This window comes from Hyla sarda, chromosome 4 (assembly GCF_029499605.1).
Source record: "Hyla sarda isolate aHylSar1 chromosome 4, aHylSar1.hap1, whole genome shotgun sequence".
In the NCBI taxonomy this organism is placed as follows: Eukaryota; Metazoa; Chordata; class Amphibia; order Anura; family Hylidae; genus Hyla; species Hyla sarda.
The window spans coordinates 159,916,294-159,941,828 of NC_079192.1; the positions used below are offsets into that span (position 1 = coordinate 159,916,294).

A 25,535-nucleotide genomic window follows, 5' to 3' on the forward strand; every position below is an offset into this window, starting at 1 on the left:
CATGCCTGGGCTTCAGCTGGGACAAAGATGATGGTGCAGCCAGAGCCAGACAGGATTATGTTCTGGATGGTATAGGGACCCCTAGTGGTGTTTTTTAGCCAAGATTTTTATACAAAGTAGATAATTTTTTTTATCAAGTATATTAGAAAGGTTACTGTTTTGCCAAGATGTACAACATATATGCAAAGCTTTTGATTCTGACAGTGCCCATGATAACTTCATGTCATTTTAACAGTAGAAACTAATATACATATTTTTTATTTATTTTTTTATTAATTTTTTTTTGTTTCAGTGATTATGTTATGGAAAAATGAAAGAGGTCTTTCCAAAGTACAATTGGTGCCACAAAAAACAAGCCTCAGTTAAGGTGGGTTCACACCACGATTTTCTATACAGTTTTTGGATACGTTTAAAAAAAAAAAAAAAAAAAACTTATGCAACTGTACAGCAAACCGTGGCCTTAGACTTTCCATTCAAAACTGTATGCACCATATTGTATACGGTTGTCTCCGTTTTTCACACCACACGGTTTTTTACTTTTTTTTTTTTCTGGACTGAAAACCGTGGCCTACCACGGTTTTTGGTCCAGGTGAAAAACCGTATTGACCCGTATACGTTTTTTTTAAACATGGGAGTCAATGGGAACCGTACAGAACTGTATGTGTGTACGGTTCCATCCAGTTTTTACCATTCCGTTTTTGACGATGCACAGTTTTTTTTCTTGGAATTTCAATCAAACAAGTGAAACTTTCTTCATAATGGAGTGAAAAGTTCCAAACGTATACGTTTTTTTTCTTAAAAAACGGATGCATCCGGATATCATTTTTCAAACCGTATAAGGTTTTCAACCGTATACAGATAAAACTTTGTACACACTTTGTACAAACGTTTTAGTCAGGTTTTGAGGAATCCGTTTTTTTAATCAAAAACCTGATAAAAAACTGTATTGCAAAAACGTGGTGTGAACATGGCTATTATAGGGCAAGGAGGACAAAACAAAAGTGCAAAAGCTAATGAAGACCTTTTTTACATACTATTTTGGTTGAAATTATTTTGTGTACCAGGACAGGTGGATTTTCATGAGGGACAAGTAGATTGTGTTCCGTTTTAGTCCCTTGGACAAATAGTTTTTCTTTTTTTTTTTTTCAAAACCCCTTGGTCATTATCTCTTTTTTTCCTCAAAAATCTGAATACATATGGCAGTACTTAAATAGGCACTGTCAGATATAAAAACTTTTGATATTTTGTAAAGCATGCAAAACCAATAGGCTTTCATTAGAACATTTTCAGTATTTCATACTGAAAAAGCCAGTCAAACAACTGCCCCCCTGCCTTCTGGGATGCATTCAGTCCTTCTCTGTACACTGCTTCGTCCTGGACGTTTTGGAGGGGGGAGGGGCTGTACACACTGCAGACTTACGTGAAGAGAATGGGAGGGGAAGGGGCAGGAAGACTGCTGCCGGGCTCTCACTGATGTCTGCTGTGTGAGAGAAACACATTGCATTGCAGATGAAAAAGTAAGTGTCCCTGCATGTATGTGTGTGTGGATATATGTGTATGTGTGTATATCACTGTGTCTATCTAATGTGTATGTGTAAGAATATATGAAGCCTGTGTGTGTGTGTGTGTGTGTGTGTGTAATAAAGGGGGACTACAATCATATGTCTCCAGCTGTTGCAAAACTAAAACTCCCAGCATGCCTGCACAGGCAAATGATGTGTGGGCATGCTGGGAGCTATAGTTTTGCAACAGCTCGAGGCACCCTGGTTGGGAAGCACTTGACTGAGGAGTGAGGGAGGGGGAGTGGTTATCACAGTGAGGGACTCGCCCCCCCCCCCCCCTGCTTCTGGTGGACAAAATTAAGGTATTTCAGAAATAAAGCTAATTCTGAGAGAAATGTAGGTCACAGAATCATACAAAGTACATGTACATGATCAGGATGAGATACTGAGCAACATATAACAGTTTTGTTTTTTTTGAGTGATCTGACGGGTACGCTTTAACATTATACCAATATCTAGCTCAATATTGTTATCACTGAATCCTAGGTGGCTGCTTTAATTGCTGACTTATGAAATATTTATGTATTCTGTGATTGGTCACTTTAATCCATATATATACACTTTGTACAGGTTTTTTTTTTTTTTACTTTGACTTAAAGGGGTACTTTACTTAGACTTAAAGGGGTGGAAAACATATATTTTTTTTATATCAACTGGTGCCAGAAAGTTAAACAGATATGTAAATGAATTCTATTAAAAATAACTTTACCTTTCCAGTACTTAGAGTGCTCTCTGCTGACACCTCTGTCCATGTCAGGAACTGTCCAGAGCAGCATTAGTTTGCAATGGGAATTTTCTCCTGCTCTGGACAGTTCCTGATATGAGCATCAGGTGTCAGCAGAGAGCACTGTGGACAAGACAAAAAAGAAATTCAAAAAGAAAAGAATTTCCTCTGTAACATACAGCTGCTAAAAAGTACTGGAAGGGTAAAGATTTTTTTAATAGAAATAATTTACAAATCTGTTTAACTTTCTGGCCCCAGTTGATTAAAAAAAATAATGTTTTCCACCAGAGTACCCCTTTAAGTTAGAAAATGGTGTAAGGAGTATGCTATAGCAGTGGTTCATATCCAGTGGTTAAGGAGCCACATGTGACCTGCGACTCTATGCTGTTTGGCTCTCCAGAATCCTAAGAGACAACCAAATGCACAGAAAATTTACAGTATTGGAGACCTATGCAATCCTCGAAACAATGGCAATTTGGATAGTATAAAACTAGCGTCACAACGTTTAATATATATCTCCTCAGGTTTTCTGTTTAATGTAAGTCCTGACCATTAGTTAAAGCTGAATGTGGCTCAGAAGGTACAAAAGGTTGGGGACCTCTACTAGAGCTTCTGTCTTTTGGACGTATACACCATGAACATAATTAGTGTTTTATGATGAGTTTCATGTTCATTTGCATTAGAAACCCTCTGCTTGACAAACTGCGTAAGACTTTTAAATGAGAAAGTTCACCATGTACTATAGTATAAGAAAATGTGACTGGTTATGCCCTATACCTGGAGACAATAAAATGATGTGAGTGGATGCCCCGTATTATAAAGCCATGTAAACTGTGGTTTTTCTTTTTCTGCAGCTCATTGTAAGGAGACGGTATTGTACTGAGCATAGAGAGCAACATAGTTTAGTAGCCTAGACGATATTCATTCTCATCTATAGACTCAAGGTTATGCAAGGGGTTACATGAGCCAGCATAGCAGCTACTTAAGTGACATATTTACTGTTCACTTGGATTTGCCAATTTTATGCTGTTAAACTCTGTAAGTGGCTATTTTGAAATGAACCCTTAGAAGACAATTGCCTGGTTGAATAATGTCTTCTCTCTGTAATGGTTTGTATCCCAATCCTATAAAAAGGCTTTATAAATAAACATTATTTTTAAATGAATAATATTTTTATACTAGGACGATCTCAGCTTTTAAAGGGGTACTCCGCCCCTTAGACATCTTATCCCCTAGGGCTGGGCGGTATGACCAAATGTGTGTATCACGGTATTTTTTTAAACTTTTGGCAGTTCCACGGTATATAACGGTAATTCCTAGCCCCCCCCCCCCCCATATTAATTATCACCCCACATCCCCATTGGGGTAAATACTAGGGATCAACCGATTATCGGTATGGCCGATATTGTCGGCCGATAATCCCGATTTTGGGCATTATCGGTATCGGCAATTGCCTTGCCGATAAGCCGATAATGCACCGACGCACCGCACAGCGACCGCCCCCCCGACCCGCCGCACCGCGTCGCACCCCCCACCGCACCGCCCCGGCCCCATTGCCTCCCCCATCCCCGGTTTTATAATTACCTGTTCCCGGGGTCCACGCTACTTCTTGCTCTTGCTGCGTCCTGCGTTACGCTGTGCGCAATGACGAGTGACGTGACGTGCGCGACGTGATGTCACCGCCAGTGCGCACAGTGACAGCTCAGGAGGACGCCACCGGAGCCAGATGTAGAGTGGACCCCAGGAACAGGTAATTATAAAACCGGGGATGGGGGAGGCAATGGGGCGGTCGCGGTGCGGTGGGTCGGGGGGGGGGGGGGGCGGTCGCGGTGCGGTGGGTCGGGGGGGGGGGGCGGTCACGGTGCGGCGGGTTCGGGGGTCGCGGTGCGGCGGTGGGGGGGAGCAGTGGCGGTGATAGGACTCAGGTCCCCCGGACAGGCAGGGGGAGAGAAGCGGGTGGCGGCGGCCTATGGCAGCGCAAAAGCCACTGCAGTGCATTGATTTAAAGCGCCCGCTTTAAATCAATGATCTGCAGCGGTGTCGCGGGGGGGATAAATAGCCGATAACTTATACCGGAATATCGGTATAAGTTATCGGCTATCGGCCCTAACCTCCACCAATTATCGGTGTCACCCACAAGCGCTGCCCTCCTCGTCCTGTTTGTTGCGGGCCGTCGGTGCTGGCACTCTATTCTGCCCAGGCTGCAAAAGGTAAACAAAATAAACTTTTAACGCACCTACGTCGGCCTTACACTGGGGACGGGAACGTCGGAGAGACATCAACCTATCACCGGCCGCAGCGTTGGTCCGCTTCGGCCGGTGATAGGCTGAGCCCACTGTCATGTAAGAAGGCGGCTTCTTACATAACAGTGGGCTCAGCCTATCACCTGCCGAGGCGGAACATCGCTGCGGCCGGTGATAAGCTGACGGCTGTCCGACGTTCCTGTCCCCAGGAAACACGTGAGGCCGGTACCGGACCAACGGGAGGTGAGTTAAAGTTTATTTTGTTTATTTTTTTTGCAGCCCGGGCATAGAGGTACAGCGTACAGTATAGACCAGTGGTCTCCAACCTGCGGACCTCCAGATGTTGCAAAACTACAACTCCCAGCATGCCCGGACAGCCAACGGCTGTCCGGGCATGCTTGGAGTTGTAGTTTTGCAACATCTGGAGGTCCGCAGGTAGGAGACCACTGGTATAGAGTGTCAGCGCCGGTGGCCGCAACAAACAGGACGAGGAGGGCAGCGCATGTGGGTGACATGTGAGTAGTACCCTGATGGGGACAGCGCTGGGCTGATAATTAATTGGGGGGGGGCAGAACAGCGCTCACAGGTCACATAGGATTAGTTCCCCGAGGGGGAGGGGCCAAACCGGTATTGCGGTATGGGTTAAAATTCATATCGTGCAGCACAAACATTTCGTTATTCGGTATGAACCGGTATACCGCCCAGCCCTATTATCCCCGGTCCAAAGGATAGGAGATGAGATGTCTGATCGCTGCACCCAGCGTTTGTTTAGCTCGTCAGGTGCTGCGCCAGAGGCTTGTGACGTCAAGGCTGCACCCCGCTCGTGACGTCACGGCCAAGCCCCCTCAGTGCACGTCTATGGGAGGGTGTGTGACTATTGTCATGCCCCCTCCCACAGACTTGCATTGAGGAGGCGTGGCTGTGATGTCACGAGCGTGGCGTGGCTGTGATGTCTAGAGCGGGGCGTGACCGTGATGTCACGAGCCTCCACCCTGCATCGCCAGTCTTCCGGCATGGAGCGAAGTTCACTCCATGCACCTGATGTCTGGGGACCCTGCGATAAGACATCTTATCCCCTATCCTTTGAATTGGGGATAAGATGTCTAGGAGTGGAGTTCCCCTTTAAGGCTGCAGAGAGCCATATCTGGATTATATAAATTATTTCACCTGGAGTTCCACTGCTATTTTCACTACTAATGTATTAGAACTGTGTTCATAAGATTTTTATTCATACATAACCTAGAGCTTAAAAAAAATAAATGGGGGTAGCAGTTTCTGCATTTGACAGTGCATGTATATTCCAGTGAATAGAAATGAATAAAGAACTGCTAAACACCTCTAGCAGTGGCTTCTCTTCATGATCAAATCCAACATGATCAATTCTTCTTTCTCCTGATGGCAAATTTTGGACACCATACACATTATGCTATGTTCACATTAAAGTTGTTCATTGTTTTGCTAGGTCTTAGGAGCAAAATACCAAAAATGATGGTAGTGCTGGATCCATTACATGTGGACACCATTGTGCCAGTTGGGCCCCCTTTACCATAATGGTGGTCTGTCTGATTTTGGTCATGTTGTCCATTAGGTTACAGGAGCAAACAGCACTGCATGCTGTGCTATTTTGTCTTCCATTTTTTATTGGAAGTGCCCTGAAGGCTATTAATAAAGCCTGTGAAATCTGCCTTCCCTGAAAACTCGGATGTTTCCTTCCTCTTCATGCTCTTATCTGCTGTGAACAACCTTCGACCGCTCCCTGCTGCTATATCCAACACTGAAATCAAGGTGGGGAGAGCAGATAGAATCGGCACCGCCAAAAGCAGTGTGCTGTCCAATATATGTCAAAAGCAGCTATGTAAAGAAGTCACAGAATGCAGCAGCTAAATGGTAGAACATTTCTAAAGGAGACTATTTAGAATGTTGCCTAATTTGGCATTTAGGAAGAGATTAATAACAATAAATTCAGCCCAGAGGTGTCCATATCTGGTGCTCATAATTGTGAGCCAAACTTACCGATTTTAGAGCTATTGGTAAATCATCTGGCCTTATGGCCGATATTGAGGGAAAAATTTGCATTCCTGTTGGTGTTCATCGTTTCTTCTCTATTGTCCCTGGAGATAAGTCACTGTTAGAGGGGTTTAGCAGCACCTGGTCTCTCTTTTCCCATCCAAACATGCCAAAGTGAGAAGTGGGAAACGGAAAATTTAAAGGGGTAGCCCAGTGCTGAAAAAGGTATCCCCTATCCTAAGGATAGGGGATAAGTTTCCGATTGCGGGGGGTCCGACCGCTGTGGCCCCCCCTGATCTCCTGTACAGGGTCCCGGCTCGCTGGCCAGATAGTGGGTGTCAACCACCGCACAAAGTGGCGGCCTACATGCCCCCTCAATACAGCGCTATGGCAAAGCCGGAGATTGTCGAAGGTAGTGCTCCGGCTCTGCCATAGAGTGGTATTGAGGGGGCGTGTCGGCCGCCACTTCGTACGGTGGTCAACTTGCCCCCTTCCCGCGAGCTGCCAGGGCACGAACAGGAGATCGTGGACCCCAGCGATCTGAAACTTATCTCCTATCCTTAAGATAGGGGATACCTTTTTCAGCACTGGATATCTCCTTTAAAGGAAGAACATATATCTCTCTTTCTTGCTAGATCCAATTCTGACTTTCTGAGTGCAAAACTGGCAACCTTCTTATAGCCTAGGCCATCTTTATATAGAGCATCAATTATTTTTAGATCCTCAGAAAGGAAATAATTGGTTCTTTGCCATGATGAACTTCCAGTGACCAATATTAGAGAGTGTGAGAGCAATAACACCAAATTTAAGACACCTTCTCCCCATTCACACCTGAGACCTTGTAACACTAACGCGCCACATGACATCAGGGAGGGAAAAATGGCTAATTTGACCCATTTTGGCCATTTCCACTTAGGGTTGTACTCACTTATGTTGCCAAGGTTTAGACATTAATTACTTTACATTGTAGCAGAGGGTCATTTCTTCAGTGTTGTCACAAAAAAATAAGATATTTGAGGAGTGTACTCACTTTTATAAGATACTGTATGTCCATGATATATCAGACAATCATTTTTCCAACTGGGTTACCATTTAAATATGTGTAAAAACATGTAAGAGCCCAATTACACTATGGGGGAGATTTATTAAAACCTGTGCAGAGGAAAAGTTGCTGAGTTGCCCATAGCAACCAATCAGATCGCTTCTTACATTTTTGAAAAGGCCTCTGAAAAATGAAAGCAGAGATCTGATTGGTTGCTATTGGCAACTCAGAAACTCTTTTCCTGGACAGCTTTTGATAAATCTCTCCCTATGTATTTTCCAAGCAAAATTCTACTTTGGAATTCCACTGCAGAAAATGCGGTGCAGTAGCCTCCAATTGTTTTTAATTGAGTTCTGCTGCACCATTCACACTGGAATTATCGGACACAACAAAATTCTGGACCCCAGACTCATGTTCATTCTTTCTATGGAATCTGCTCAGAAATGCATTGCCATCTGTGGAGTGTGGAATGCAATTCAAGCAGTCCTAACCTTATTTCTTCTGCTCGCTACAGATGGAATCTCTGTCCAGTGTATTTCCGGGCAGAGATTCCGTAGTTTGAATGAGCCCAAACACCTACTGCTACCTAATGAAAATAAAATCTGACTATTGTCTGAAATAAAAAAATGACACCTATACCGCTTGCCTTGTTTGACTAGTGTTATATTTCATGTGGGTAACGTGTTATGAGCTGCTATTCTTCAGCATTTTACTAGCCAAACTGATGATATTTTTATCCTTCTTTATTACATTTCCATTTTAATGGATTTTGACCTAGAGGGTGCAAAGCCCTAACACATAATACAGTTTTATATTACGGTTTTGAGGTTACTGGTCACAAAAGGAGCTTTTCATGAAGATTCTTTTTAGATGATTTGTATTCAAGACTCCCTTTGCTCAGAGTAATGATAATGATGAGATATCAATCTTTCTAAAGCTCATTCTCCATCTGTTAATTCATTTATTAGACCAAGCTTGCACTCATTTTTTTCTCCCTTTTATTTAATTATTTTATACTGTATTTATTTTTCCAAATACTATTTTCCAGAATTAAAGGGGTATTCCAGGAATTTTTTTTATTTGACTATGCTACAGGGGCTGTAAAGTTAGTGCAGTTCATAATATAGTGTCTTTACCTGTGTGTGACGGTTTTCTGACAACTCTTATGTGATTTTCACCCCAATATTTATTTTTAACAGCATACAAAATTACTCATGTCTCGGATTTTTCCCAGCTTGCAATGAGGTCGAGACCTGACTCACTAGTCAGCTGATGACAGGGAGCCTGTCTGCTTCAATGGGTGGAGAGAGCAATCTGCAAATAATGCAACAGCTGGAGGCACCCTGATTGAAAACCACAGGTCTTCAGCTCATTTATGTTTCAATGGGTGGGGTAGCTGATGTGTGGGAAGGAGGAAAATGGAATCATGGGATTTGTAGGAAACAAGTAAAACTGAAAACAGGAAATAAAAGTTCAGAAAAAGCTAGCCACAGTGTTCTGGTAATCTCACAGCATAGCCATTTAACCCCAAGACAAGCGCAGATACTTCCTAAGCATGTCCTTAACTGTCTGCCAGGTATGTGCTAAAATCACCTTATGCTGGATAACCCCAAGAGTACCTATCATCAAAAAAATTGTTGATATGTTAGAGCTGATTGTATATAGAACAACTTTGTAATTAGATTTAATAAAAAAAAAAAAAAAATGCTTCCTTTCATGTGTTTTTTAGTTTTGAAAATGTGGCCACTGGGGGTCTCCCTAGCCGCAAACTATTCATTGATTTCGGACTCACGCCGGCCTGGCAGTGAGTCCGAAATCGCCGTGCTGGCTGAGCACGTGACCAGCTCAGTGCAGCTCCCCGCCTGTCAATCAGACAGGCGGGAGCGCTGTGCTCACATGCAGGGCACTGAACACCGAGGATAAGCGGCGCTCTGAACACTGGGGACAAGCAGGCATCTGGGCACTGAGGACAAGCGGCGCCCCGTACACTGAGGACAAGCGTCGCCCCGTACACTGAGGACAAGCGGCGCCCCGTACACTGAGGACAAGCAGCGCTACATTCACTGAGGACAAGCAGCGCTACATTCACTGAGGACAAGCAGGCATCTGGGCAGTGAGGACAATCGGCGCTCCATTCACTGAGGACAAGCAGCGCTCCATTCACTGAGGACAAGCAGCGCTCCATTCACTGAGGACAAGCAGCGCTCCATTCACTGAGAACAAGCAGGCATCTGGGCAGTGAGGACAAGCGGCGCCGCGTACACTGAGGACAAGCAGGTACTATTCCCATGCCCCCCCTCCCCAAGTGAGGGCGGAAGCAGTCCCCCCAGCAGGCTTCAGTGACGTGAAGCCTACTGGGGCATACCCACATCCTCCTGCCGGGTGCTCACACTAAGTGAGCAAGAAGAAAGGTAAGTTACAGAGCTTTTTAAAGCTCTTTAAAAAGTTTTTAAGGGCAGGGAAGGTGTTAGATGTAGTTAGGGAACATAGCTTAAGTTAGTGTAGAAAAGTTTACTTAGTGATAGGTACTCTTTAAAGATATGTAGAATTCCACCACTTCTAACTCTCTAAGGCTGATGATTTGTACTGATATAAGAAATGTTTATTCCTTTGGATGAATGTATAATAGCCAGGGAAGTTGTGTTTACATTGCACTCGCTCGTTGCTACAGGACACTTTGTGATGGAAACTAAACTTGTAACTTTTCTTTTGTCTGTCTTATGCCACACTTCTTCAGCACTGAGGTGGGTTTTTCCAGATCGTATCACGTCCTATTTAGACGTAAGAAGCATTTGAGTTTTCTGTTTTGACTTTGTGATAGATCATGTCTGTCTCATATGTCAGGTTTTTAGTGAGGTCGACTTCTATATAAAGAAAAAGGAAACCCAAACCAAGCAATAGGAATCAAAGTTCATAATCTTAAAGGAAAAGGGTGAGTTTAGATCTGTAAATAGTGACTTTAAGTGCCACAAACACCCATCAGCCATAACGTTAAAATTTGTCAATGGCATCTGATAAGGGGTTGGTTATTTTAGATTCCAAATTGTGATGGCTAGATGAATGGGTCAAAACATCTAGGGTATGTTCACACGAGCGGATTTTCGCAGCGTATTTAGCTGCAGATCCGCTGGTGAAGGCCCGCTCTATGCTGTCTTTACATGTGCCTGCTCGTAGCGGCAATACGCCGCTATGAGCAGACACACTGCGATGTGTGAGTCGCAGTATACTCTCACATCGCGGGAGTGAGTACCATGCACATTGCTGCAGTGTGTCTGCTCGTCGCGACGTATTGCCGCTACGAGCAGGCACATGTAAAGACAGCATAGAGCGTGCCTTCACCAGCGGATCTGCAGCTAAATACACTGTAAATCCACTCGTGTGAACGTACCCTTAAAGTGGCTTATCTTGTGGGTTGTTCCCTATCTAAGGGTCTGATCCCACAGAGTTATCATTGCTGAGAAGGAATACAAGATGGCACTCATGGTTTGCGGTGAAAAACTTGGTATTCTTTATTGATGGGGTAGCATAGCTGTAAAAACAGGAGCGGTGCTTGGGACGACGAACGTTTTTCAGGTGCTACCTGCTTCAACTGGCCCCTAGGGGACAGTTGAAGCATGTAGCGCCTGCGAAATGGTTGGGGCCAGTTGAAACTGGTAGCACCTGCCATGATGTCACTCACCGCGCGCACCTCCACCAGGAAGAACCCGCAGGCAGATGTAAGTAGCAGTTTAGTGACGGGGCAAGACTGATTGCCCCGTCATATGTGCACCGTGTCCCATGTAACAGTGTTTGCCGAAGTGTGTGAAGTCTTCCAGCATCTAGCCCTGCTTGCCCAAAGCAGGGCTAAATGCCTGAAGAAATCACCTGCCCGGCGCCCGGAACTGCATGTTCCAGGCGATATAAATTCCAGATCACTGGTGCGGGCTGAAAAATTTCAGAAGTTTGAGACCCCTGAACTACAGTGTTTAAGATGAGACAACCACTTTAATGTGTACCTGTCAGATCCCCACAAAAAAAAAACTGAAAAACATATATGACTCCTAATCCTGGCCATGTACACAGTTTTATGCCTTTATTACCTATATTTATTATAAAAATCCTTTTTTTCCATTAGCGCACGGTGTTAGAAATTCTCTCAGGGGAAGGGTGCGTGTCCCTCCCTTGTGGTAGTGGGAGGTCATTTTCAGGTGCCATTTTCTTTATAAAATATTCAAAAATATTTTAAACAGCCATGTTACAAAAGATCTTTTATTTTCATCAGTAACTGCATTGTACTGTTTTCTGTCAGCAACCATCTTGCCCTTGAATATGTATAGTGTTATTTTATCTTAATAGTGCTTTAATGGGTTGTCCGGCACCTAAAAGTTCTTGGTCGGGCTATGTTCACATAAGCATTGTGAAGCTTTATTAGGGAGCTCCTTTACAACTTTTGATAATGGAGCTGGGGTGTGACACCAGACACCAACATTACCCAACAGGTTAGTTGCCCGTGATTTTTATCAGAGAAGAAAAACTAGCATACAGGATTTTTTTTCTCTGCTAACATCCCATAATTTCAACGGATTCCGCAACCGGAACTCTGAACGTTGATGTGAGCATAACCTGATATATTATAAGCTGAGTCTGCATACAAAAAAAAGTTCTGCATACCTGCTCCATCCCACTGCCGCTTCCTGTCCCGACTATGCTCTGCCTCCTGCATTGTTTGTGAGATTTGTGCAGCTGTTGCTGGTCAAAGTGAGTTTTCTAGACTTAAAGGGGTGCTCCAACCCTAGACATCTTATCCCCTATCCAAAAGATAGGAGATAAGATGTCTGACCAGCGGCCGCCACGCCCCCTCCCATAGACTTTTAATGAGGGGGCGGGCCATGACATCATGAGGGACGGAGCTGTCACAATGCTCCGGCCCCTGTATGGCCCGTCATTACGCACAGAGCGAGTTTGCTCTGTGCAGTGATGATGGCGGGGTACCCCAGCAGAGATCACGTGGGTCCTCAGCGGCATTGTCCCCGCGATCAGACATCTTATCCCCTATCCTTTGGATAGGGGATGAGATGTCTAGGGGTGGAGTACCCCATTAAAGGGGTTATCAAGAAAAAAACTTTTTTATAGATCAACGGGCTCCAGAAAGTTAAAGGGGTTATCCAGCATAAGGTGATTTTAGTACGTACCTGCCAGACAGTAATGGACATGCTTAGGAAGGATCTGCGCTTGTCTTGGGCTAAATGGCTATGTTGTGAGATTTCCATAACACTGTGGCTAGCTTTCTGTGAACTTGTATTTCCTGTTTTCAGTTTTCTTGTTTGCCTACAAATCCCATGATTCAATTTTTCTCCTTCCCACACATTAGCCACCCCACCCATTGAAACATAAATGAGCTGCAGACCTGTGGTCTTCAGTCAGGATGCCTACAGCTGTTGCATTAGTTGTAGATTGCTCTCTCCACCCATTGAAGCAGATAGGCTCCCTGTCATCAGCTGACTAGTGAGTCAGGTCTCGACCGCATTGCAAGCTGGGAAAAATCCGAGACAGCAGTCATTTTGTATGCTGTTAAAAATAAATATTGGGGTGAAAATCACATAAGAATTGTGAGAAAACCGTCACACACAGGTAAAGACACTATATTATGAACTGCACTAACTTTACAGCCCCTGTAGCATAGTCAAATAAAAAAATTCCCGAAATACCCCTTTAAACAGATTTGTAAATTACTTCTATTAAAAAAATCTTAATCCTTTCAGTACTTGAGCTGCTGAAGTTGAGTTGTTCTTTTCTGTCTAAGTGCTCTCTGATGACACGTGTCTCGGGAACCGCCCAGTTTAGAAGCAAATCCCCATAGCAAACCTCTGCTACTCTGTGCAGTTCCCGAGACAAGCAGAGATGTCAGCAGAGAATACTGTTGCCAGACAGAAAACAACAACTCGACTTCAGCAACTGATAATTATTGAAAGGATTAAGATTTCTTAATAGAAGTAATTTACAAATCTGTTTAACTTTCTGGAGACAGTTGATATTTAACCCCTTAAGGACACATGACGTACTGGAACGTCATGTGTCCACTCCCGATCTATAACGCGGGGCCACGGCGTGGCCCCGCGTCATAGCGGGTCGGGCCCGGCCTCTAACAACGGCCGGGACCCGTGGCTAATAGCGCGCGGCATTGATCGCTGTGCCGCGCGCTATTAACCCTTTAGACGCGGCGTTCAAAGTTGAACGCCGCGTCTAAAGTGAAACCGAAAGCATCCCGGCTAGCTCAGTGGGCTGTTCGGGATAGCCGCGGTGAAATCGCGGCATCCCGAACAGCTGACAGGACAGCGGGAGGGCCCCTACCTGCCTCCTCGCTGTCCGATCGCCGAATGACTGCTCAGTGCCTGAGATCCAGGCATGAGCAGTCATGCGGCAGAATCGTTGATCACTGGTTTCTTATGAGAAACCAGTGATCAACATAGAAGATCAGTGTGTGCAGTGTTATAGGTCCCTATGGGACCTATAACACTGCAAAAAAAAAGTGAAAAAAAAAAGTGAATAAAGATCATTTAACTCCTCCCCTATTAAAAGTTTGAATCACCCCCCTTTTCCAATAAAAAAAAAAACACAGTGTAAATAAAAATAAAAATAAACATATGTGGTATCACCGCGTGCGGAAATGTCCGAATTATAAAAATATATCATTAATTAAACCGCTCGGTCAATGGCGTGCGCGCAAAAAAATTCCAAAGTCCAAAATAGTGCATTTTTGGTCACTTTTTATATCATTTAAAAATGAATAAAAAGTGATCAATAAGTCCTATCAATGCAAAAATGGTACCGTTAAAAACTTCAGATCACGGCGCAAAAAATGAGCCCTCATACCGCCCCATACACGGAAAAATAAAAAAGTTATAGGGGTCAGAAGATGACAATTTTAAACGTATTAATTTTCCTGCATGTAGTTATGATTTTTTCCAGAAGTCCGACAAAATCAAACCTATATAAGTAGGGTATCATTTTAATCGTATGGACCTACAGAATACATATCAGGTGTCATTTTTACCGAAAAATGTACTACGTAGAAACGGAAGCCCCCAAAAGTTACAAAACAGCGTTTTTTTTTTCAATTTTGTCGCACAATGATTTTTTTTCCCGCTTCACCATAGATTTTTGGGCAAAATGACTGACGTCATTACAAAGTAGAATTGGTGGCGCAAAAAATAAGCCATCATATGGATTTTTAGGTGTAAATTTGAAAGAGTTATGATTTTTTAAAGGCAAGGAGCAAAAAACGAAAATGCAAAAACGGAAAAACCTCCGGTCCTTAAGGGGTTAAAAAAAAAAAAAAAAAAGTTTTTTCCTGGAATACCCCTTTAAGGCTGTGTTTCCACCTATTTTTGGAGAACTGTAAGTGCAGTTTTTGAGCCAAAGTCATAAGTGGATCCATGATGAAGTCCTTCCTTTTTATATTTTCCATTTCTTTTGAATAGACTTCTGATTTTGGCACAAAAACTGCATTGACAGTTCTCAAAAAAAAAAAAAAAAAAAAAAGTGCCAAATGGAAACACAGCCTAAGGGTAGGGTCATACACAGCGTCAAATAGGCCGCGGATGTGCTGCCGGCAGTCGCAAACTGAGCTCCCTGTAGCTCTGCAGTCATTCTGTGACTACCGCCAGCTCATCCGCAGCATCAAGTATGCTACAGATGCGCAGTTTGTGACCCTACACTAAAGCTAGGTTCCCAAACAGGTTTTTTTCTGGTGTTTTTTTTGGAAGTCTTTTATATTTTTTTGGATACACTTCTGGCTGTTGCTCAAAAACTGTAGTGACAGTATTCCAAAAAAAATGTAAAACAAAAAGAGAAACATAGCCGCACATCCACAAATTGCATATTGATCTGCTTGCTTCTCAGCATAATTTCAAAAACTAACAGGTTGTTAGTATACATTTTGCTCAAAAAGTACAAGCCCACTCGCCACGTCAAGGCCACCTATTCAGAGTGGGTCCCTATCCTAACACTGGCATATCGCCAGACGGAGACCACTGCCCTGCGACACCAAGCTGACTGGGGAGTGGCCCGGCAGCCCCACTGCTGCCCGACCAAGCCCCTGGCTCCGGGCCACACCACCCCACAGACAAAGTATTAAAGCAACAATGGCCACCACAGAGCACCACACCAGTGTGAACACCTACCATGTGCTCCCTGCCAGAGGGCTGAGAGAATGCTAGGAGGAATCCCATATGCAGTCTCCTGCTAATTAAAAACACCTGGGCCAAATGGGGGGACTGGAGTGTTCCAAAATACACCAGAAAAAAGACTGTGCTGAAACCTAGCCTAATGGTGAAATCATACGATCGGGTTGCTTTGCAGTTGAAATGCGGTTTGTAACCATATAATGTAAATTTCCAATTGTAAACAATAGAAGAAATTTTTTGCTGTATTACAAATTGCATTGCCACTCTAACACAACCTGACCATGTTTTTTCACCCTAATACAACTATATCTACTTCTTAGGCTACTTCCAAAGTGCCTTTACAGTGTATGTTATATTGGAGGTTTCCATATATCCATAGGCCCCCCCAAACACCTATACAATGTGGAAATCCTCCTAACACTGCACATTGCAAAACACAATGGGGGACATTTATCAAAACTTGCCCATAGCAACCAATCAGATCGCTTCTTTAATTTTGCAGAGGCCTTGTTAAAAATGAAAGAAGCGATCTGATTGGTTGCTATGGGCCACTCAGCAACTTTTCCTCTGGACAGGTTTTCATAAATCTACCCCAATGTAAAACTAGCCTTAGATGTGTGTATGTATGTATGTGCTTAATATAAAAAATAAGAGTGTTCTCATCCACCAATGGCTATCAAGTATCCTGAAAATAGTGAGAAAGTGAAACACAAAGTATATTAGGAAGTACCGTAATATATGATTTATACAATGATAGTCTTATTGACATAAAAATGGAAATCCCCTAAACCATCATGACTCAAAAGTAAAAAAAAATATGTCTCCTTCCACAGTCATTACTGTACCGCACATCTCTAGGTACTTTTACATACTTAGATCCTTTAGATCTTATTTTTTTTATAAACTAAACCTAAAGAGTACTCCGCCCCTAGGGATAAGATGTTTGATCATGGGGCGTGGTCGTCTGATCACGGGGGTCCTGCCGCTGGGGACCCCTGCAATCTTGGCTGCGGCACCCCAGACACGCCCCCTCCCATAGACATCATGCTCCCTCCCATAGACTTGCATTGAGGGGGCGTGCCTGTGACGTCACGAGAAGGGCGTGGCCATGACATCACAAGCCTCCGCCCCGCAGCGCCAGTCATCCAGCACGGAGCGAAGTTTGCTCTGTGCACTAGATGTCTGGGGAGCCGCACCTGAGACATCACGAGTGGGGCGTGACCGTGACGTCACAAGCCTCCGGCGCTGCACCCAACGCTCTAAACGAATACCTGGTACAGCAGAGAATACCTGAAAGGGGTACTCTGACTACTCTGACTACCCTGACTACTACACTCAAATGCAACATATTATCCAGAACCTTTTAGTGACAGTGTGCATGTGGCCTGTGGAATCAGTCGGAATGGTTTCCTATTGCAAACAGAACCACAAGTATAAATTGTGAAAAAATTACCAATGCACGGCTGCTTTTTACCTATTAACCCCTTAAAGGGGTAATCCGCTGCTCAGCCTTTGGAACAAACTGTTCCGAATGCTGGAGCCGACCGTGGGAGCTCGTAACGTCATAGCCCCGCCCCTCATGATTTCACGCCCCACCCCCTCAATGCACGTCTATGGGAGGGGGCGTGACAGCTGTCACGCCCCCTCCCGTAGACTTGCATTGAGGGGGCAGGGCTATGATGTCACGAGCTCTCAGGGCCAGCTCTAGCATTCGGAACAGTTTGTTCCAAATGCTGAGCAGCGTAGTACCAGTTTAAGGGGTTAATAGGTAAAAAGCAGCCAGGCATTGGTCATTCTTTCACAATTTATACTTGTGGTTCTGTTTGCAATAGGAAACCATTCCGATTGGTTCCAGAGGCCACATGTACACTGTTACTAAAAGGTTCTGGATAATATGTTGCAATTGGGTGTAGTTGGGTGTAGTTGTCAGGGTGTATCTCTCCTAAAACATTGTAAGTGATCGTGTCCATTAGTAAGCTGGCATTCTTTGATAGAAATTACTGACATTGGGACAGCTGGGAAGAGACAGGCGCATGGCTAAATGCCAATGTACACATAACTTTATGACTCTTCTCCATTTTGTTAATAAGGCTTTCCGCTGTTACCCTTGTCTGTAGCATTGAAAAATCCTGTGATGTTATAAAATGTGACAGCCATTGAGTTTTGACAGAAGCTCTTACCAGTGGCTGTGAGGCCAGAAAGTGAGACAACCTGAGGCTTGCAAACAGTGACTTCAAAAGCAGTTCACACTGGCTGGAGGCGCAGTTGCTGTGTTGGGTTTTAATGCGTGATGAGCGACAAACAGCTGGGACCTTGTTAATTTTCGTAAGAACTGGCTCATGTGCTGCCATGCATGACTGGATTGTATCATGATCGCTCTGACGCTGCACCTTTTTCTTCTTCTTCTTGCGTCTGTCATATTTTAGGTTGTTTGCCCTTTTTATCGCTTGGACGCTGTACATGACAGGTCCCTGGGGAGTCATGAAGAAGTGTATTATTACACATAGAAACACTGAAGAAAAAAAGACATGATTGCACATCAACCTCTTGTACAGAGATCCAATGCTTCTCAGAATATATATATATATAATGAACAGTACATAAGTGTACATTATGATCTTAAAGTGCAAGTCCGCTCACCATGTCACAGCCATCTGTATTTATAGGGTCCCTAACATCCATAACATAAAACTATGCAGCGCTTGGAGGCGACTATGACGGGCAAGACACCAGTGCCCAAAAGAGGCCCAGTGGCAGAGCAGCCCCAACACTGTCCAACCTAGCCCCTGACTCTGGGCTGCCCCACCCCACAAACATGGCACCACAGCAGCGATAGGTGGCACATTTACCATATACTGCCAGTCTGAGGAAGCATATAGTAATCATAATATACACTAATGACATATAGCTATATATTTTGTTATTGTGAATTATATCCTCTTAATTTTTTTTTTGTTTTCACTTGGTAAGCACTCTGCCAAAGCCACTCAGCCAAGGCCTATTTTTTTTAACAGGGGACTGAAAAGGGGTCTGTTTCTAGCAGTCTTCCAGCACTCAGACTGGTGTGGTGCAGTGCTGTTGCTGCACCATGGCTGTGGAGAGGTGCGACCAAAGATGGGGGCTAGAACGGGGCAACATTGGAGCTGCTCTGTCACTGGCCCATTCCCCCTATGGGCACTGGTGTGGTGTCTTGGGTGAAAGCTACCTAATAGTTATTTTATGTAATTACAGATCAGTAATACAGTATTACAGTAAAGTTTTTATTCAGACTATGTAGAGTAAATCCATAATATGGTATTAACCTTGGTATATTCATATGAAGAAAATGCAGGTTGACTTGTACACATATATCAAAGGTCCACCTCAAAGGCCATGTGAACTAGTGAATGTGCCTTCTATATAGTTTCTCCATTTATTTAATGTATTTTGTCAATTTTTGGAAATTACTTTATTACATAATCATTGTGCCGCTCGAATAGTAAATGGCTTACTAAAGACGGAAATGCAGACCTGGATAGAATTAGTCATATGTTCATGCTTTTTATAACCGTTCTGTATAGCATTATATTAAAGGACAAATACCATGTCAATTGCCCTTAAAGGCCAGACTAACCATTTAGCCTTTTTTCACTGATGGAAATTATAGTGAGTCACTTTGAAAGTACTTTTCGCTTTTTTGTGCTCCTGGTTTTCAGTGCATGTATTTATGTGTAGTTACAGTCTACAAGGCAAGTGACTGTTCTGTTTCTGTGGGCACACTTGACTTCCATGTGATGACTGCAATTTTAGATAATTTTACCAAGATGTGATGCCCCTTGGTTTACATACAGAATGACAGCTCTAATTCCATTGTTATTTACTGAACTAGGTGTCTCTCTAATATTTAAAAGTATTTTCCTGTCTTATTTAAATACATTTTAATTATAGTGCTGAAGATTCTACATCTTTCTTATTTGCTTTGGGAGATGCTTTCTTACCGATTGAGATAAGTTTGGCATATAAAAGACACAAGTCACGTGCACTTTTTCGCTTCTCTCTGAACTTTATATAAAAGTGACGAGAAGTGGGCAAGGTTTAGTGCCCTGCTCTTTATTGTTTGATACCATATGGAAACAGTCTAAGGGTGCGTTGACACAAGATTTAATTTGAAACCCGCTGTGAGTTTGAAAGGGACGGGCTCTGCACGACCTGTTCACTGCAGATTTTCAGCAGCAAGTCAATGGAGACTGCAGCGCATTTTCAACAGCTGAGATTTTGCTGCTGGAACTCGCCCCGTTCAAACTCGCAGCAAGAAACCCGCTGTGAGTTTGAAAAGAAATCCACTCGTGTGAAAGAGCCCTAAGGCTAAGTTTCCACACAGGTTTTTTTTCTGCCATTTTTGAAGAATTGCCACTGCATTTATTTAGTTAAGTTCAGAAGTGGATTCTGTAGGAAGGAAAAGTATAATTCCTTCCTTTATATTTTCCATTCCTTTTGAATATACTTCTGGCTTTGGCTAAAAAAAACTGCAGTGGCAGTTTTTCCAAAAAAAAAACCACCAGAAAAAACCTGCGTGGAAACCTAGCCTAAAGATGAGATAGGCGAGTTAAACACCATGAGTGTGTTCCACAGTGCAAAGCTGGACTCTCTATTATTCCCAGTCACAAGTCCATTCACAAATAAAAGCATCGGATACAGTAATAATCTTAGCTTTTATTGCTTTTTATTGTAGGTGACACGATGTAGAAACGGTCATTTGATAGCTTGTTTTTGGCAAGTTCTCTACTTTGTTCATAAAAGTGAATGGTTTTCTGTCCCCAACGCAGAAAAACAGTAGCCAAGTCAATCACATCCATTTTTTTGTTATTTGGCCATGAGAAGAGACCCTGCACCATTACCATCATATGAGAAGGTACTTCCAGGAACCTGTATGTAGACAGCAAACCTCAGTCTGGTTACTAGGGATTATACTATTGTTTAGGAGTGTGTCAGCATAGAACTTTATTCAACTATCCTCCTCGGGCAGCCGGCATATAGAATAACAACCTGGATTTAACTGCCGCAGCTCCCACAGTTCCCCGGTATCGCCGCTTTTGTCCTTTGGTGCCTTCTTCTTCCTGGTTACTGGTGGTCGATGCGTCTCACTGCTGATCAGCTAATCATCTGCTGCAGCGATGTCCTGTCTTGTCCAATGAGGGTCTCAGAGGCAGAGGGACATATTGAGGCCCGGCACCAGGAAGAAAACCAGTGCCAGGGCTCCATACGTCACACTGCTGATCACTATTGCTGATTCTCCTTCTACTCTATCGTCAAACTTCCCTAATTTCCTTACCTTTCTTTTAGGTGCAAGTCAGCCTGAGCAGACCCTGAACCCTCCCCATCCCCACCCCCTAGTGTGATAGCTTACTTAGATTGTGCCACTTCAGCAACAATGAGTTCTGCAAGCGCCTCTTTTCCCATGACCAAGGCTTTTGGGTACAGCACTCTATCAGGTATCTGTGGAGGCGCTATTTGTCAATTACTGACTTGTACAAAGATCTATGCTTGCTCATAATTGGCATAGGTTTGATTTTCCATTAAACAGTTCCAGCGCTATAGACTTATTAAGAGGCATGCACCTTTCAAGAATTTTGGCACAGATCTCTTAAAATATCTTCTTTACTCAGACTGGTGGAATATGCTCCACATAACATTAGCATTTGTAAAATATGATTCAGCCAACCTGTTCTGAATTGTATGACCATTAATAGGGCTATCCCAAGATTAAACCGTATGACCTATCTACAAGATATGTGATAGGTATCTGATTAGACTACTGATCATGAGATTGGGAGTTCCTTGTCCTATTGAATGGAGCAGCAGCACCCATGCTTGGAGACCACTCCATTCACTTGCTATGGGACTGTCATAGGTAGCTGAGCATTGTACTTGGCTGTCTTTGGCAACCCATAGCGAACAAAAAGAGCAGCAGCCATGCATGCTTCCTCCCACTCCATTCACTCTAGAAATGCAACTACATTAAAGGGGTACTCTGCTGCTCAGCGTTTGGAACAAACTGTTCTGAGCGCTGGAGCTGGCGCCGGAAGCTTGTGACTTCATAGCCCTGCCCACCTCTTGACATCACACCCCGCCCCCTCAATGCAAATCTATGGGAGGGGGCGTGACGGCTGTCACACCCCCTACCATAGACTTGCATTGAGGGGGTGGGGCGTGACATCATGATGGGGCGGGGCTATGAAGTTACGAGCTCTAGGCGCTGGCTCCAGCGTTTGGAACAGTTTGTTCTAAACACTGAGCAGCAGAGTACCCCTTTAAACCTAGAGAGGGTTTTGTAGGAGAAACTAGCTTGCAGCTAAAATTTATTTGATGGAGCTGCATGTAGCAGATTCTGTTTGTACACATACCCTCTGTATAAGTACTGCAGAACATTGGCACCACATAAATGAAGATTATTATGTCTACAATTTGTAAATAGCTGTTATTACTTACATTTAGGTTTTGCATGAATTGTGTTTCTCATTTTCAGCTGTGGTCAATTGTTTAGTGGTGGCGTTTTTAGATGGTTATGGAAAGTTACTTACTTTTATAACTTTTAAACTGAATAACATTGATTCATTTGTTACAGTTATATCTGTCAAAAGGTGACTTATAAAAGACAGCAAGTGAATAGTTGGTTATTGAGGTTGATTGACAACAGGAACAATGGGCAAGCATAAAGATATGAGCGACTTTGACAAATTTTACGTTGTGAAGGTTAGATGACGGTCTGTAAAACCCCGAATGGCATACAGTAGGCACCTCTGCATCCAAATTGGGCCATGGTCTGATAAATGATGTTCTCTTTTACATCATGTGGGTAGCCATGTGCATGTCTATTATGACTACAATTGACCCTAAGAAGGGTAAGGGGTCCTCAATATATAAATACACCAAAACTCCAGAGCCGAAGCCCGGAGTAACTAACACCCTTACAATGTGCCCTCCCCTAAAAAGTAACTTTTATTAGGTGCTCAAATAAAATCCTATAGATATGGTTAACATAATACTGTGGTGGTGTTTGTGTTAGATATCACATATGATTCACAGGGAAGGTCCCTGTTGCTAATGTAAATATGGCGATGTAGCCTGCCAGTTACTACACCATCACAGTGTGCTGTTTAAAATGCAATCACTTTGCCACCCTCAACATGTTTCACTGTTACAACGGCGTTGTCAAGAGGCTAAAACATGGCAAATTGCGTTGCCATATTCTTGTCTCTTGACAACACCGTTGTAGTGGCGAAATACGTTGAGGGTGGCAAAGTGTTTGCATTTTAAACAGCACACTGTGATGGTGTAGTAACTGGCGGGCTACATCGCCATATTTACATTAGCAACAGGGACCTTCCCTGTGAATCATATGTGATATCTTGCCAAACACCACTCTATAGGGTTTTATTTGAGCACCTAATAAAAGTTACTTTTTGGGGGAGGGCACATTGTAGGGGTGTTAGTTACTCCGAGCTTCGGCCCTGGAGTTTTGGTGTATTACTATTAACATGTGCATGCCTGTCACTTACCTGAGAAACATATGTTACCAGGATGCTCTATGGGATAAAGGCAAGCTGGTGGAGGCAGTGTGATGCTCAGGGTGATATTATGCTGTGAAACTTTGGATGTTGGCATTCATTTCAATGTTACTTTAACACATTTGGCAAGTACCACCTACCTAAACATTGTTGCAGATCAAGTATTCTCCTTCATTGTCATGGTATTTCCTTATAACAGTGGTCTTCTCCAGCAGAAGACCACTGACTTGGCTGTCAAAATCCTCATCTCCTGCTAACATCTTGGAACCAAATACCACTGAGGTCTTGTAAAGTCCAAGAGCTTTTTTTTTTTTTTTTTTTTTAAGCAGCGCAAGGAGTACCTAAACAATATTTGGCAGGTTAACATTGTAATTCTGATTTGCATGGTATCAGGATTGTTATTGTTACTTGCTTAGGTATTGTTTTGCTTGTTGCAGTTCTTTGTTCTGATTTTGTTCTGCCTTTTTATTATTACTAACAAAACACATTGCAATTCCCTAATGTCTTTTGTCAGGTGTTGCCTAGGAAATGTTTTGTGCTGAATCGATGAAGATGCTTGTAACATTAGTAGAAAAGAATATCCACCAGCCTTTTGTAAAGAAGCAAATATTCCGTATATGTTGTACGTGCCTGTTCCCTTTCACACATGAGGATGTGTCCATGTGGACCAAGATATGACAGAAATACATGAAATACATCTCTCTCTCTCTCTTTCTCTCTATAATATATATATATATATATATATATATATATATATATATATATATATATATATATATATATATAATATATATTGCTCGAAAAAATAAAGGCAACACTAAGATAACACATCCTAGATCTGAAAGAATGAACTAATCGTGTGAAATACTTTCGTCTTTACATAGTTGAATGTGCTGACAACAAAATCCCACAAAAATGATCAATGGAAATCAAATTTATCAACCCATGGAGGTCTGGATATGGAGTTACACTCAAAATCAAAGTGGAAAACCACACTACAGGCTGATCCAACTTTGATGTAATGTCCTTAAAAACAAGACAAAATGAGGCTTAGTAGTGTGTGTGGCCTCCACGTGTCCGTATGACCTCCCTACAATGCCAGGGCATGCTCCTGATGAGGTGGTGGATGGTCTCCTGAGAGATGTCCTTCCAGACCTGGACTAAAGCATCCACCAACTCCTGGACAGTCTGTGGTGCAACGTGGCGTTGGTGGATGGAGCGAGACATAATGTCCCAGATGTGCTCAATCAGATTCAGGTCTGGGGAACTGGTGGGCCAGTCCATAGCATCAAAGCGATCCTCTTGCAAGAACTGCTGACACACTCCAGCCACACGAGGTCTTGCATTAGGAGAAACCCAGGGCCAACCACACCAGCATATGGTCTCACAAGGGGTCTGAGGATCTCATCTCAGTACCTAATGTCAGCCCCCATAGAAATGCCACCCCACACCATTATTGACCCACCGCCAAACCAGTAAGACTGGAGGATGTTCATTCAGCAGAACGTTCTCCACGGCATCTCCAGACTCTGTCACGTCTGTCAAATGTGCTCAGTGTGAACCTGCTTTCATCGGTGCACATGGTGCAAGTGGCAAATTTTCCAATCTTGCTGTTCTCTGGCAAATGCCAAACATCCTGCACGGTGTTGGGCTGTAAGCACAACCCCCACCTGTGGATGTCGGGCCCTCGTGCCACCCTCTTGGAGTCTATTTCTGAACGTTTGAGTGGACACATGCACATTTGTGGCTTGCTAGAGGTAATTTTGCAGGGCTTGGGCAGTGCTCCTCCTTCTCCTCCTTGCACAAAGGTGGAGGTAGCGGTCCTGCTGCTGGGTTGTTGCCCTCCTACAGCCTCCTCCACATCTCCTGATGTACTGGCCTGTCTCCTGGTAGTGCGTCCATTCTCTGGACACTATGCTGACAGACACAGCAAATCTTCTTACCACAGATCGCATTGATATGACATCCTGGATGATCTGCACTACTTGAGCGACTTGTGTGGGTTGTAGACCTCATCTCATGCTACCACTAGAGTGAAAGCACTGCCAGCATTCAAAAGTGACCAAAACATCAGCCAGGAAGCATAGGAACTGAGAAGTGGCCTGTGATCACCACCTGCAGAACCACTCCTTTATTGGGGGTGTCTTTTTAATTGCCTATAATTTCGACCTGTTGTCTGTCCCTTTTGCACAACAGCATGTGAAATTGATTGTCAATCAGTGTTGCTTCCTGAGTGGACAGTGTG

At 43.5% G+C, this 25,535-nt stretch overlaps 1 protein-coding gene across 8 annotated transcripts in view; it reads left to right on the forward strand.

The window, feature by feature from the left end:
- OTUD7A (OTU deubiquitinase 7A) overlaps positions 1 to 25,535 on the forward strand; it is a 249,575-nt gene that overhangs the window by 27,188 nt on the left and 196,852 nt on the right. The window contains exon 3 of one of the 8 annotated variants that reach the window (XM_056572520.1): positions 293 to 367. The exons of the other annotated variants lie outside the window; for them this stretch is intronic. The gene's annotated coding sequence lies outside the window, so the exon portion shown is untranslated. The remainder of the gene's footprint in view (positions 1 to 292; positions 368 to 25,535) is intronic. 8 annotated transcript variants of the gene reach the window in all.